Source organism: Phyllobates terribilis, unplaced genomic scaffold (assembly GCF_046119375.1).
Source record: "Phyllobates terribilis strain yellow unplaced genomic scaffold, ASM4611937v1 Scaffold_11__3_contigs__length_659146591, whole genome shotgun sequence".
Lineage (NCBI taxonomy): Eukaryota > Metazoa > Chordata > Amphibia > Anura > Dendrobatidae > Phyllobates > Phyllobates terribilis.
The window spans coordinates 71,572,670-71,588,642 of record NW_027362771.1 but is presented as its reverse complement, the minus strand read 5'-3'; positions in this window follow the sequence as shown (position 1 = coordinate 71,588,642).

The following is a 15,973-nucleotide window of genomic DNA, read 5'->3' as shown; positions in this document are numbered from 1 at the left end:
GCTCCGGTTAGCTCCTTTACGGCCCTGCTGTATCGTGAGAAATTCCCACGGTACAGCAGAGCCGTAAAGGAGGTCTCCGGAGCTGTGCTGACTGAATGCACTCCGGTGACCTCAGTCAGGGGCTCACGCTGCCGGCAGCGGACGTGTTCCCGGCAGCGTGAGCTTACAGCAGCCATGCACAGCTGTCACCATCTGCAGATGTGACAGCTATGCATGGGAGATCAGCGCAGGAACGTGGACAGGTAACTATTTTTTTTTAGTAATCTAAGAATTAAATAAAATGGTGTGTTTTATTTCAATTAAATTATTTTTTTCTGGGTGTAGTGTTTTTTAGTTTTTTTCTTTTTAACACTTTGTAGATTAGTAATGGGGGTGTCTTATAGACGCCCATCATTACTAACCTGGGCTTCATGGCAGCTGGCGCTGACATGAACCCCAACCCTATTACCCCCTGCCACCGCACCAGGGCAGCGTGGAAGAGCGAGGCTAAGTGTCAGAATTGGTGCATCCTATGGATGCCCCATTTCTGGGGCAGCTGACGGCTGGTGTTTCTAGCCTGGGAGGGGGCCAATATTCATGGCACCCTTCCTGGGCTATTAATATCAGCCCCCAGCTGTCTGCCTTGCCTTTGCTAGCTATTAAAATAGGGGGGACCCCACGTCATTTTTTTGGGGGTGTCCCCCATTTTAATAGCTAGTATAGGCTAGGTATTCAGCTGGGGGCTGATATTAGTAGTCTGGGAAGCTCCGTGGGTATTACCTCCTTCCCAGGCTTCAAACATCTGCCCCAGCCGTCGGCTTAACCTCCGCTAGAGACTAAAATTATGGGGGATCCCACACCAATTTTTTTTTAAATAAATCCTTTATTTTAACACTAAATGACATTTGAGGAGTTAATAAAGATGCAGTCCCTAAATTATTATTTATTTTTTAATTAATTTTTCCCAAAAATTTTGACGTGGGCTTTGCCATATTTTTGTATGCCCGCCAGGTACAGCATCCAGCTTCTATGAACGCGCCATTTTCCGGGGTGGCTGCGGACTGCAATTTGCAGCGGGGGGGGGGGGCAGAAAGCTTGGGCCTCCCTGCGCTGCAGATTCCATCCCCCAGCTGCCTAGTTGTACCTGGCTGGACACAAAAATAGGGAGAAGCCCCACGTATTTTTTTTTTTAATTATTTCATGAAATTCCTGAGATAATAAAGAAAAAACGGGCTTCCCTATATTGTTGTGTCCAACCAGGTACAAATAGCCAGACAATGTGAACTGAGGTCTAAGATGGCAGACATACAAGAAACAGAGGCATGTTCACACTAGCAAAAAAGAAGCAAGACAAAAATATATCTCATACCCTACCATAATTATATATAAATGTAAAGCAAAATTGCATAATAAATATAGGGTACTTAGTGAACTATTTTTGATCAAAAAAAGTATACAAGCCGTCCCACCAGCGGCAAGGTGACCCTAAATTGGGACGGTACCTATACTGCCTATATTAAAAACCTTACTGTATACCAAAGTTGAAGTAATGCATATAAAAGGGTAGACAAATAGGACCGGGTCCCAACTCCAGACCACCTAGGCCCGTGGTAAGCTACATATATACCAATCAGCTCAACAAAGGGCATGCCACACCCTTAAATTGCACAGAATGCAAACAAGTCAAAAAACCAGACAATGTGAACTGAGGTCTAAGATGGCAGACATACAAGAAACAGAGGCATGTTCACACTAGCAAAAAAGAAGCAAGACAAAAATATATCTCATACCCTACCATAATTATATATAAATGTAAAGCAAAATTGCATAATAAATATAGGGTACTTAGTGAACTATTTTTGATCAAAAAAAGTATACAAGCCGTCCCACCAGCGGCAAGGTGACCCTAAATTGGGACGGTACCTACACTGCCTATATTAAAAACCTTACTGTATATCAAAGTTGAAGTAATGCATATAAAAGGGTAGACAAATAGGACCGGGTCCCAACTCCAGACCACCTAGGCCCGTGGTAAGCTACATATATACCAATCAGCTCAACAAAGGGCATGCCACACCCTTAAATTGCACAGAATGCAAACAAGTCAAAAAACCAGACAATGTGAACTGAGGTCTAAGATGGCAGACATACAAGAAACAGAGGCATGTTCACACTAGCAAAAAAGAAGCAAGACAAAAATATATCTCATACCCTACCATAATTATATATAAATGTAAAGCAAAATTGCATAATAAATATAGGGTACTTAGTGAACTATTTTTGATCAAAAAAAGTATACAAGCCGTCCCACCAGCGGCAAGGTGACCCTAAATTGGGACGGTACCTATACTGCCTATATTAAAAACCTTACTGTATATCAAAGTTGAAGTAATGCATATAAAAGGGTAGACAAATAGGACCGGGTCCCAACTCCAGACCACCTAGGCCCGTGGTAAGCTACATATATACCAATCAGCTCAACAAAGGGCATGCCACACCCTTAAATTGCACAGAATGCAAACAAGTCAAAAAACCAGACAATGTGAACTGAGGTCTAAGATGGCAGACATACAAGAAACAGAGGCATGTTCACACTAGCAAAAAAGAAGCAAGACAAAAATATATCTCATACCCTACCATAATTATATATAAATGTAAAGCAAAATTGCATAATAAATATAGGGTACTTAGTGAACTATTTTTGATCAAAAAAAGTATACAAGCCGTCCCACCAACGGCAAGGTGACCCTAAATTGGGACGGTACCTATACTGCCTATATTAAAAACCTTACTGTATATCAAAGTTGAAGTAATGCATATAAAAGGGTAGACAAATAGGACCGGGTCCCAACTCCAGACCACCTAGGCCCGTGGTAAGCTACATATATACCAATCAGCTCAACAAAGGGCATGCCACACCCTTAAATTGCACAGAATGCAAACAAGTCAAAAAACCAGACAATGTGAACTGAGGTCTAAGATGGCAGACATACAAGAAACAGAGGCATGTTCACACTAGCAAAAAAGAAGCAAGACAAAAATATATCTCATACCCTACCATAATTATATATAAATGTAAAGCAAAATTGCATAATAAATATAGGGTACTTAGTGAACTATTTTTGATCAAAAAAAGTATACAAGCCGTCCCACCAGCGGCAAGGTGACCCTAAATTGGGACGGTACCTATACTGCCTATATTAAAAACCTTACTGTATATAAAAGTTGAAGTAATGCATATAAAAGGGTAGACAAATAGGACCGGGTCCAAACTCCAGACCACCTAGGCCCGTGGTAAGCTACATATATACCAATCAGCTCAACAAAGGGCATGCCACACCCTTAAATTGCACAGAATGCAAACAAGTCAAAAAACCAGACAATGTGAACTGAGGTCTAAGATAGCAGACATACAAGAAACAGAGGCATGTTCACACTAGCAAAAAAGAAGCAAGACAAAAATATATCTCATACCCTACCATAATTATATATAAATGTAAAGCAAAATTGCATAATAAATATAGGGTACTTAGTGAACTATTTTTGATCAAAAAAAGTATACAAGCCGTCCCACCAGCGGCAAGGTGACCCTAAATTGGGACGGGACCTATACTGCCTATATTAAAAACCTTACTGTATATCAAAGTTGAAGTAATGCATATAAAAGGGTAGACAAATAGGACCGGGTCCCAACTCCAGACCACCTAGGCCCGTGGTAAGCTACATATATACCAATCAGCTCAACAAAGGGCATGCCACACCCTTAAATTGCACAGAATGCAAACAAGTCAAAAAACCAGACAATGTGAACTGAGGTCTAAGATGGCAGACATACAAGAAACAGAGGCATGTTCACACTAGCAAAAAAGAAGCAAGACAAAAATATATCTCATACCCTACCATAATTATATATAAATGTAAAGCAAAATTGCATAATAAATATAGGGTACTTAGTGAACTATTTTTGATCAAAAAAAGTATACAAGCCGTCCCACCAGCGGCAAGGTGACCCTAAATTGGGACGGTACCTATACTGCCTATATTAAAAACCTTACTGTATATCAAAGTTGAAGTAATGCATATAAAAGGGTAGACAAATAGGACCGGGTCCCAACTCCAGACCACCTAGGCCCGTGGTAAGCTACATATATACCAATCAGCTCAACAAAGGGCATGCCACACCCTTAAATTGCACAGAATGCAAACAAGTCAAAAAACCAGACAATGTGAACTGAGGTCTAAGATGGCAGACATACAAGAAACAGAGGCATGTTCACACTAGCAAAAAAGAAGCAAGACAAAAATATATCTCATACCCTACCATAATTATATATAAATGTAAAGCAAAATTGCATAATAAATATAGGGTACTTAGTGAACTATTTTTGATCAAAAAAAGTATACAAGCCGTCCCACCAGCGGCAAGGTGACCCTAAATTGGGACGGTACCTATACTGCCTATATTAAAAACCTTACTGTATATCAAAGTTGAAGTAATGCATATAAAAGGGTAGACAAATAGGACCGGGTCCCAACTCCAGACCACCTAGGCCCGTGGTAAGCTACATATATACCAATCAGCTCAACAAAGGGCATGCCACACCCTTAAATTGCACAGAATGCAAACAAGTCAAAAAACCAGACAATGTGAACTGAGGTCTAAGATGGCAGACATACAAGAAACAGAGGCATGTTCACACTAGCAAAAAAGAAGCAAGACAAAAATATATCTCATACCCTACCATAATTATATATAAATGTAAAGCAAAATTGCATAATAAATATAGGGTACTTAGTGAACTATTTTTGATCAAAAAAAGTATACAAGCCGTCCCACCAGCGGCAAGGTGACCCTAAATTGGGACGGTACCTATACTGCCTATATTAAAAACCTTACTGTATATCAAAGTTGAAGTAATGCATATAAAAGGGTAGACAAATAGGACCGGGTCCCAACTCCAGACCACCTAGGCCCGTGGTAAGCTACATATATACCAATCAGCTCAACAAAGGGCATGCCACACCCTTAAATTGCACAGAATGCAAACAAGTCAAAAAACCAGACAATGTGAACTGAGGTCTAAGATGGCAGACATACAAGAAACAGAGGCATGTTCACACTAGCAAAAAAGAAGCAAGACAAAAATATATCTCATACCCTACCATAATTATATATAAATGTAAAGCAAAATTGCATAATAAATATAGGGTACTTAGTGAACTATTTTTGATCAAAAAAAGTATACAAGCTGTCCCACCAGCGGCAAGGTGACCCTAAATTGGGACGGTACCTATACTGCCTATATTAAAAACCTTACTGTATATCAAAGTTGAAGTAATGCATATAAAAGGGTAGACAAATAGGACCGGGTCCCAACTCCAGACCACCTAGGCCCGTGGTAAGCTACATATATACCAATCAGCTCAACAAAGGGCATGCCACACCCTTAAATTGCACAGAATGCAAACAAGTCAAAAAAACAGACAATGTGAACTGAGGTCTAAGATGGCAGACATACAAGAAACAGAGGCATGTTCACACTAGCAAAAAAGAAGCAAGACAAAAATATATCTCATACCCTACCATAATTATATATAAATGTAAAGCAAAATTGCATAATAAATATAGGGTACTTAGTGAACTATTTTTGATCAAAAAAAGTATACAAGCTGTCCCACCAGCGGCAAGGTGACCCTAAATTGGGACGGTACCTATACTGCCTTTATTAAAAACCTTACTGTATATCAAAGTTGAAGTAATGCATATAAAAGGGTAGACAAATAGGACCGGGTCCCAACTCCAGACCACCTAGGCCCGTGGTAAGCTACATATATACCAATCAGCTCAACAAAGGGCATGCCACACCCTTAAATTGCACAGAATGCAAACAAGTCAAAAAACCAGACAATGTGAACTGAGGTCTAAGATGGCAGACATACAAGAAACAGAGGCATGTTCACACTAGCAAAAAAGAAGCAAGACAAAAATATATCTCATACCCTACCATAATTATATATAAATGTAAAGCAAAATTGCATAATAAATATAGGGTACTTAGTGAACTATTTTTGATCTGGTTTGAGGTGCAATACCCCTGTAGCAGCTGAGCCCTCGGGGTGCTACACATGCGCAGGAGAATTCTACCACACTGTCAGTGACGTGCATGAGGTGAGCAGAGTTCATTGCAGGCTCATCTGGATGCCGTCACAGCCAGACACTGAGGAGCGCAAGCATGCCTGCGCTTCTCAGTGTCTGCGGGATGACAGGCTGGATGTCAGCGTTCTGCTGCGGTCCAGCCTGTCATCTCGATGTAGCAGAGCTGAAGCTGTCCTGGGAACCATGGGAAGGTAAGGATGATGTTGCTTTATTATTTTATTTTTATTGCAGGAGATCGTTGGCTTCAGCTGGAATGGGTGTGACGGTAAGTATGGTTTTAGAACAATAAAGAATTGTGTGTTTATTTCAATTAAAGGATTTTATTCTGGGTGTTTGTGTTTTTTTTAACTTTGACTATGGGGTTAGTAATGGGGGTGTCTTATAGACGCCTCTCCATTACTAACCTGGGCTTGATGTCAGCTGGCATTATAAGCTGACATCAACCTCAGCCCTATTACCCCACTGCCACCGCTACAGGGCAGTGGGAAGAGCGAGGCTAAGTGCCAGAATTGGCGCATCCTATGGATGCCCCATTTCTGGGGTGGCTGACGGCTGGTGTTTCTAGCCTGGGAGGGGGCCAATATTCATGGCACCCTTCCTGGGCTATTAATATCAGTCCCCAGCTGTCTGCCTAGCCTTTGCTAGCTATTAAAATAGGGGGGACCCCACGTCATTTTTTTTGGGGGGTCCCCCATTTTAATAGCTAGTAAAGGCTAGGTATTCAGCTGGGGCTGATATTAGTAGCCTGGGGAGCTCCATGGGTATTACCCCCTTCCCAGGCTTCAAACAACTACCCCAGCCATCTGCTTAACCTCCGCTAGAGACTAAAATTAGGGGGAACACCACGCCAATTTTTTTTTTAATAAATCCTTTATTTTAACACTAAATGACAAGTACAGTAATCAACACTATCACTGTACTTCTTATATATGTGACTGACATGTTTCTGTCTATCTAATCTATGTGTGATTCTCTATTCTTTCTATTCTAAATTGTCGGGTACAGATGCTGAATTGCCGGCCGGCTTTTTTAAAGAGACGGTGCATGAAAACACTAATATTTTTTTAAATAAATCCTTTACACTAAATGACAAGTACAGTAAGCAACACTGTCGCTGTACTTCATATATATGTGACTGACATGTTTCTATCTATCTAATCTATGTGTGAAGCTCTATTCTTTCTGTTATAAATTGTCGGGTACCGGTGTATGCCGCTGCTGAATTGCCGGCTTTTCATGTTTCACTGTGAGCACTGTTCCCATCGATTTGGGCAACCACCTCCCCCAATACATTCTACATTATTGTTAGTTGTTTTCCTTCATGTAGAATTAACCTACAAGGAAAGAAAGGGTTTATTTTCATTCCGATATTTGTGTCCCATTGACTTGCATTGATTTCCGGTATCGGAATCGGCGATATCCGATACTTTTTGGGCATCGGCCCGATCCAATCCGATCCGATATTTCCTGATATCGGAAGGTATCGCTCAACACTAGTCCTGGCTTGCCGGCAGCTCGCGATGGTCTGAGAAGGACCTGCCGTGACGTCATTTAGTCATGTGATGGGTCACGCGACCACTGACGTCGGCAGGCCATCAGAAGGTAATTATATATTTATTTTTTACCTTTCTTTTACAGTCACACTATATAAATCCATGCCGGTTGCATGGATTTATATAGTGTGACCAAGTTGTCAAGAACTTTCCAAGTGATGCTAAAATCGCTTGGAAAACGCTTGTCAACCCGCATGCAGAATTGCAATAGAAGAACGATTCACATGCGCATGTCCCCGGCAGGAAAAACGTATGCACAATCCGCATGCACAATCCGCATGTACAATCCGCATGCGTTTTTTCTGCCAGGGAGATACAGAAACGCTCAAAAAAAGTCCGAAGCATTTCTGCATCGTGGGCACATAGCCTTACATTAATTGTATGACTCAATATTGAGCACACGTAGCCATCTATACACAGCAGGAGGCCGCACGTTGCCATCTATAAACAGCAGAAGACCGACGGCGCCATATATGCACAGCGGGAGGCCACACGGCACCACCTATACAGAGTGGGAGGCCGCACGGCACCATCTATACACAGCAGGAGGCCGCACGGCGCCATCTATACACAGCGGGAGGCCGCACAGTGCTACCTATACACAGCGGGAGGCCGCACAGCGCCATCTATACACAGCAGGAGGCCACACGGCACTATCTATACACAGCGGGAGGCTGCACGGTGCCACCTATACACAGCGGGAGGCCGCACGGTGCCATCTATACACAGCGGGAGGCCGCACGATGCCATCTATACACAGCGGGAGGCCGCACGGCGCCCTCTATACACATCGGGAGGCCGCACAGCACCATCTATACACAGCGGGAGGCCGCACGGCGCCATCTTTACACAGCGGGAGGCCGCACGCAGTCACGCACGCACACAAACATATACAGACATATACATACACGCATAAACAAATTTGAAACACAAAAATACATATAAACAGACATCACACAATGATATATGCCTGCACACACACACACACACACACACACACACATACACACACACACATACACACATACACACACAGACTCACCATCCCCTGGCTCGGCTCCAGTCCTCCTGGTTCCTGCTCCTCTCCGGTGGTAAGTAGCACTGCAGGCCGGGTGCGCACTGCGTGACGTCACAGCTAGGAGACACGGCCGCGCACAGGGCCGAGTCTCCTAGCAGTGACGCCCCGGGCAAGCACAGGGCAGTTAACTGCTGCAGTGCTGGCCCGGCCGAAGAAGAAGCAGCGGCCGTGCGCCGCTGCTGGGGGAGCGGTCCGGGCCCCCCCCGCCACTGTCTGCCGGAATGTGCCGCAGTGTCGCACATATAATGAGGACCATCTGGCCATAGACACACCGGAGCCCCGGGCCCCCTGGAGGTTCGGGGTCCCGGGCGGTAGCCCAGATCGTCCTCATTATAATCCGCTATGCTTGTACTACTACATTTTCTTCAAAGTCATGTAAACAGACATTCATTATATTAATTGTCATGTATGGAAAAAAGTTCAAGAGGCTCCAGAAGGTCAAAAAGGTTATATTGTGTTTGAAAATAACAGAAATAATACAAGTGAGTGCATTATACACCTAGCCATAAATGAGCCTGCATTTATTATTCAATCATATGGAGTATCACTAGTGTAGCATCATGATTTGGAAATATATGTATTTACATGCATTCCTGTTGTCACAGTTTCCATTCTTTATGGAATGTAGTACAATTATTTTTTTATTCTCAGTTGTTACAGATATAAGTGAAGTAGATATAGATATAAATACATATATATGCAGGCATGATTTTCTTAAAAACAGAATCAATTGCTATACACTACCAATGCCGCACAGCACTGTAACTCATGATGCACTCAGATTGTAAAGTGTCACCAAGCTGCATTATGGATTGTATAAATGGAAAAGTGAAAAGAGCAACACTTCCACAGATAAAATAAAAGCACTATTTTATTTCTTTATACCATATAAACCGACATACAAAGATAAAAAACTGACGCGTTTCCGGCGTCCTAGATGCCCTTAATCATAGCACTTTTCCAGGGTTGCTGAGCCACACCATTTGGAGTCATGGCACCCACCGGTTTTCCTCCCATGGACTTCTAACCTATAAAACGTTGTAAGCGCTGATTCTATTTTCTATATGGATTGTATTACAGTACATTCAGCAGGACCTTCCAGTGTCATGATCTTCTAGGGATCCTTCTACAGAGTGCTGTCGTGTGAGAGGTAGTCTCTCTTTCCAACTCTAGAGGACAAAGTATAAAAGCGAGAAGGACCGCTATGGTGACTGCTGTCTTAAGTGAATGGAGTGCAGCCCTGATGACCAAGGTGACTGTGGAGAAACAGTATAAGGGCTGGCTCAAAAGGGCAATGATTCTCTCTTCTGAGAGAATCGGATTCATTATGGTAATGACACTCAGCCAAAACTCTGATCAGTTTATTGTGATCCCTTTCTCTTACATTAGAGAATTGAATCACAGGTGTGGAGAAGACGGAGAATTTCGCCATCTTCTCCATTGTCTGTGTCCACGTAAATTGGACTGGACTCGGATGTCATCCAAGTGCAGTCCAATGTTTTACCCATAGACTTGTATGGGTGCACATGATCCGATTTGTGAAGCCATTCACAACATGCAATTTTTTCTCTCATGCTGAATGGTCGTGAGAAGAAAACGCTGATCCACACAGCCCCATGGAATTACATTGGGCCGAGTGCTATCCAATAAATCATAGAATCATAGAATGTTAGATTTGGAAGGGACCTACAGGGTCATCATGTCCAGTGCAAGATTGACTAAACCATCTCAGACAGATGTCTGATCAGCCTCTATTTGAAGACTTCCATTGAAGGAGAACTCATCACCTCTTGTGGCAGCCTGTTCCACTCATTGATCACCCTCACTGTCAAAAAGTTTTTTCTAATATCTAATCTGTATCTTCTCCCATTCAGTTTCATCCCATTACTTCTAGTCTTTCTTTGTGCAAATTAGAATAAAGCTGATCCCTCTACACTGTGACATTCCTTCAGATATTTGTAGACAGCTATTAAGTCTCCTCTCAGTTTTCTCTTTTGCAAGCTAAATATTCCCAAATCCTCCAATCATTCCTCATAGGACACTGTTTGCAGACTGGTCACCATCCTGGTAGCTCTTCTCTGAAGTTGCTCCAGTTTTTCAATGTATTCTTTTAAAATGGGTGCCCAGAACTGGACACAGTATTCCAGATGAGGTCTGACCAAAGAGGAGTAGAGGAGGATAATTACTGCACGTGATCTAGACTCTATGCTTCTGTTAGTGCAACCAAGAATTGTTTGCCTTTTTTGCTGCTGCATCACACTGTTGACTCATGTTCAGTCTGTGATCTATTAGTATACTCAAGTCTTTTTCACATGTGCTGTTGGTTAGCCCTAGTCCTCCCATTCCGTTTTTTTCATTTTTCTCGCATAGATGAAGGATTTTGCATTCCTCCCTGTAAAAAAACATTCTGTTAGTTGCTGCACACATCACATAGCACTTGTCCAAGTTATACGGTCATGAGAGCGAGGCCTAATTGCGTCCATGGCAGGTATTTCTAACAGTTTGGACCATTTATACAATATAAGTAGCCTGCAAAAGTCTTAAAATGTGTGGTTAATTATGCTGCTGATTACCATTGGTTACCATTAGTGTTGAGCGAGCATGCTCGACACTGCTCGGTACTCGCCCGAGCATCTCAATGTTCGGCAAGCACCGAGGATTTCTGGGTTACTCGCGCGGTCTCTGCCCTGCCGTTTGGCACTCTTTACAGAGCCAATGAACATGCAGGGATTGCCAGCCAGTCACTGTAATGCCGCAGCCATGTTGTTTGTGGGCATTACAGTGATTGGCTGGCTGCACAGCGTCACCTCGAGTATTTAAAACCGGGCGCCGCCATGTTGGACAAAGTCGCTCCGTATCAGACAGTGTATGGTCAGTGCTGCAGAGCTAGGGAGAGATTTATACTGCAAAATAGTTACTGTAGGGTCTCTAAAGCCTGCCAAATCAAACAAACAGTCCTTCTTACGAATAATATCCATCCCAGATATCAGGCAGGCAGGCTGTATAGACACAGTGGTTATACCAACAAACACTGCATTACAGTCCTGTGTGCTCCTGCTGGTCAAATTTCTAGACTTAGCCCAAGGTCTCAGGGGCCAGGAAAAATCTTTTTTTTTTTTCATCTAAATCCTGTTTTGTTTTTTTTCCCTCAGTCAGACTGTACAAATACCCGTCTTATTAACCTTTTGGTATTCCCCCCCCCCCCAAAAAAATTGACTGTGTCTGCGAGTGTTCAGACACAAATATATCTGTTTAAAAGAGTCTAGTATACACCAGTTTCACGGTTCAAATCTCTGTATTATCCACTTTTTTGTGTTTTTTGCTTAAAAAAAACCATTTTCAGTGTCTCGCTGACTGTTCAGACACCAATATATCTATTTAAAAGAGTCTGGTGTAGGCCAGAGAACTAGAACTGTGTTTTACCTCTTCCACGGTTCAAATCTGGGTGTTATCAACCTGCTTGCCTTTTTTCCATAAAAAAAAACAGTTTGAGTGTGTCGCTCACTGTTCAGACACAAATATATCTATTTTAACCAGTCTGGTATACACCGGGAAATTATAACCGTGGTTTTGCAGTTCCACAGTTTAAATCTGTATTATCCACTTTTTTGTGTTTTTTGCATAAAAAAAAACATTTTCAGTGTCTCGCTGACTGTTCAGACACCAATATATCTGTTTAAAAGTGTCTGGTGTAGGCCAGAGAACTAGAACTGTGGTTTTCCTCTTCCACAGTTCAAATCTCCTTTTTATTACCCTTTTGCCATTGATAGTGCGAGTGTAAGCTATTTTACTTCATTTACAATGGGCAAGGCGCGTTGCAAGGGACGTGGAACTGGACATTCTGGTGATGGTGCGTGCAGAGGATGGGGCCGTGGCCAAAGTGAAAATGTGCCACAACCAACAGCCACATCGTCTCGCTCCCAGTTCTTGACCGAATTGCTAGGGAAGCACACAACAGCACCACTATTGCGAACTGATCAGTGTTAACAGGTTATTAATTGGATAGCAGATAATACTTCCAGTCACCTGGGCACCACCACCTCCGGTCTGTCTTCCACACGGTCAAATGTTAGTAGCCATGAGTTTCGACTGCATACTCCACCTCACCCTGATGCTCCTTCCTCCCACCATGCCGAGTGTCGTCAGACAGCAACTGATCCCACAGTTGGACACTCTGAAGAGCTGTTCACTGGTCCATTTCCATATTTGTGCCTCTTGCCTGCTCCGCTTGAAGTGGTGGAAAAGAAAATCCCATGTAGCGATGGCCAAATATTTGAACAGCCACGGCCACAGGAAGGCAACACTGGCAATTTTTCACAAGAGGTTGACAATGACGAGACACAATTGCCACGAAGTGAGGAGGAGGACCGTGGTGCGGAAGTGGAAGAGGAGGAGGTGGTGGATGATCTCGTAACTGACCCAACATGGCAGGAGGACACGCAGAGCGAGGCCAGCAGCACACAGAGGGTGGGAGGCAGAGTACCCCAACAGGCAGGAACAATCAGTGTGGTGGCCGCAGACAGAAGGCGGGCAACCGTTTACCGTAACACCAACACGAGGGACGTTGCCAGTTCAACCGGTAGGTCTTCCAGAGTCTGGAATTTTTTTAAAGACTCTAATGAAAACCCCAAAAAGGCCATTTGTACCACCTGCAAGGCCAGCATCAGCAGGGGTGACAAAACTACCAGCCTGACCACCACCAGCATGATCAGGCACATGGCAGCAAAGCACCCGACTTTGTGGGGCGAACCCCAGGGTCCACGACCAGTGTCAGCCGGTGTCACCACTGCTTCTTCCCCTGTTGTGCGTGTAAGAGAACCCCCTGTTGTGAGTGCAAGGCTATCCCCTGTCCATACTGCATGCAAAGATGCCCCCTCCTCTCTGTCTTCACTTGTTATGGCAGTTTCTCAAGAAACAGCATCAACGTCCACGTCCACGTCCCTCTGCAGCGTTCAATTGTCCATATCCCAGAGCTTTGAACGAAAGCGCAAATTCGCATCCAACGCCCCACAGACCACAGTCCTAAATAGAGATGAGCGGTGTTCGACTAGAACTGTTCGCCAATCTCAAATTCAATCTGTTTTGAGCGGTGTTCGAGTAGTTTGACGAACGTGAACGATTTGCAAAAAATTGGGCTGTTCGAGGTTATGTTCGATAACTGTTCGTGCACCAAAAGCGTAACAGGATTTTTTCACATCATGCAGGGATTGTCTGCCACTCACTGTAATGTCATAGCCATGGTGGTTGTGGCATTACAGTGGTTGTCCAAATCGATGGGAACAGTGCTCACAGTGAAACATGAAAAGCCGGCAATTCAGCAGCGGCATACACCGGTACCTGACAATTTAGAACAAAAAGAATAGAGCATCACACTTAGATTAGATAGATAGAAACATGTCAGTCACATATATAAGAAGTACAGTGACAGTGTTGGTTACTGTACTTGTCATTTAGTGTTAAAGGATTTATTAAAAAAAAATAATAGTGTTTTCATGCACCGTCTCTTTAAAAAAGCCGGCCAGCAGTTCAGCATCGTGATTCCTCTGTGACTTTAAATTATTGGGTATCCAAGCTGGACACTTGGAATGAACTCGCTCTGTATGCCTTGGAGGTCCTGACCTGCCCTGCCGCTATCGTGTTATCGGAGCGTGTTTCTAGTGCTGCTGAGGGAATTATAACTGATAAGTGCACTCGCCTGTCAACTGACAATGCTGACAAGCTGACCCTTATCAAAATGAACAAGGGCTAGATTGGGCCAGACTTCTCATCACCACCAAATGACAGCAGAGTAACATAAAGTCAAATCCACTGTGTTGATTTGGGAGGTGTATTCTTCCCATGCACCGCTTCACACCAACACATGGGTATACGCTTACTCATTTCGGCTGTTTTTTGCTCTCTCCTTATCCTCAGCCTCCACCACCACTATACCACCAGGGTGACTGTGGTTCGTGTTGCCAGCATTGCAAGTTCCTCCGTCCTAATTTTTGGCAGCTTTTGCTTGGAAGGCATAGGCAAAGACTATGGGAGACCCACTCCCCAATAATGGAAATAATGCTTTTAATTTGCTGTACTGCATGGCACTTGTAAGGGGCATTAAAATCGTCTTGTTAAGCTACTGTGACCTCCACGTCTTTTCCACGGGGCATTGATATTGTCTTTTTATTCCACTGTAACCTCCACCACTCTTCCAAGGGGCATTAAAACCGTCTTGTTAAGCTACTGTGACCTCCACGTCTCTTCCAAGGGGCATTAAAACCGTCTATTTAAGCTACTGTGACCTCCACGTCTCTTCCAAGGGGTATTAAAACTGTCTTGTTAAACCACTCTGAACTCCACAGCTCTTCCAAGGGGCATTGAAATGTTGTTTTTAATTAACTCTAACCTCCACGACTCTTCCAACGGGCATTGCATTTCCTCCTAATTTTAGTCAGCTTTTGCTTTTCGATGCATAGGCGAAGACTAAGGGAGACCCACTCCCCAATAAAGGGTAGAAAGTTTTTAGTACACTGTAATCCACTTCTATTTCAAGGGGCATTACAGTTCCTCATAATTTTTGGAAAAACTTCCATTCACTGCTTAGGCCAACAGGAGACCCAGTTGCTATAAATGGAAAAAAACGGTTTAGTTAAGGCCCTCTGACCTCCATGTCACTTCCAAGGGGCATTGGAGCGCCTCAAAATTTTTGGTAGGCATTGCACTCACTGTATGCCCTATAACTGTGTAGCCAAACCGCTTCTTTTGGTACAGAAACATATCCTACAAGACATGTGTGGTTGACTGGCCTGATATTGATGTGAATGGTCCCTGTTCCTCCTGCTCTTTCTCCTTTGCCACCACCTCATCCCTCATTCTTTACCTGAAGCTTTTTTTAAGGTGAGTCATGGAACTGGGATAGTAGCAGGAAAACATCCAGCAATCTTCGGAGGAGGTAGGATATGTCCCAAAACGCTGACCACCTCAGGCCTAGCCGCTACTACATACATGCGCTTGCATTCCAAGGAACAGAAAGCTAAGGAGATGGATGGCTTCATGATCATGAATAATTTACTCGTTGTGTAGGAGGCCGACCACTGCTGCTGTCTACCTTCTGAACTTTGTGTTGAAGCCTGATTGACCCAGGACCCGCAATCCTCTATGTCTGGAGGACATGTTGCATACCAGTGTCCAACTGTGTCCCGGCTTCCACAATATTAACCCAGTGTG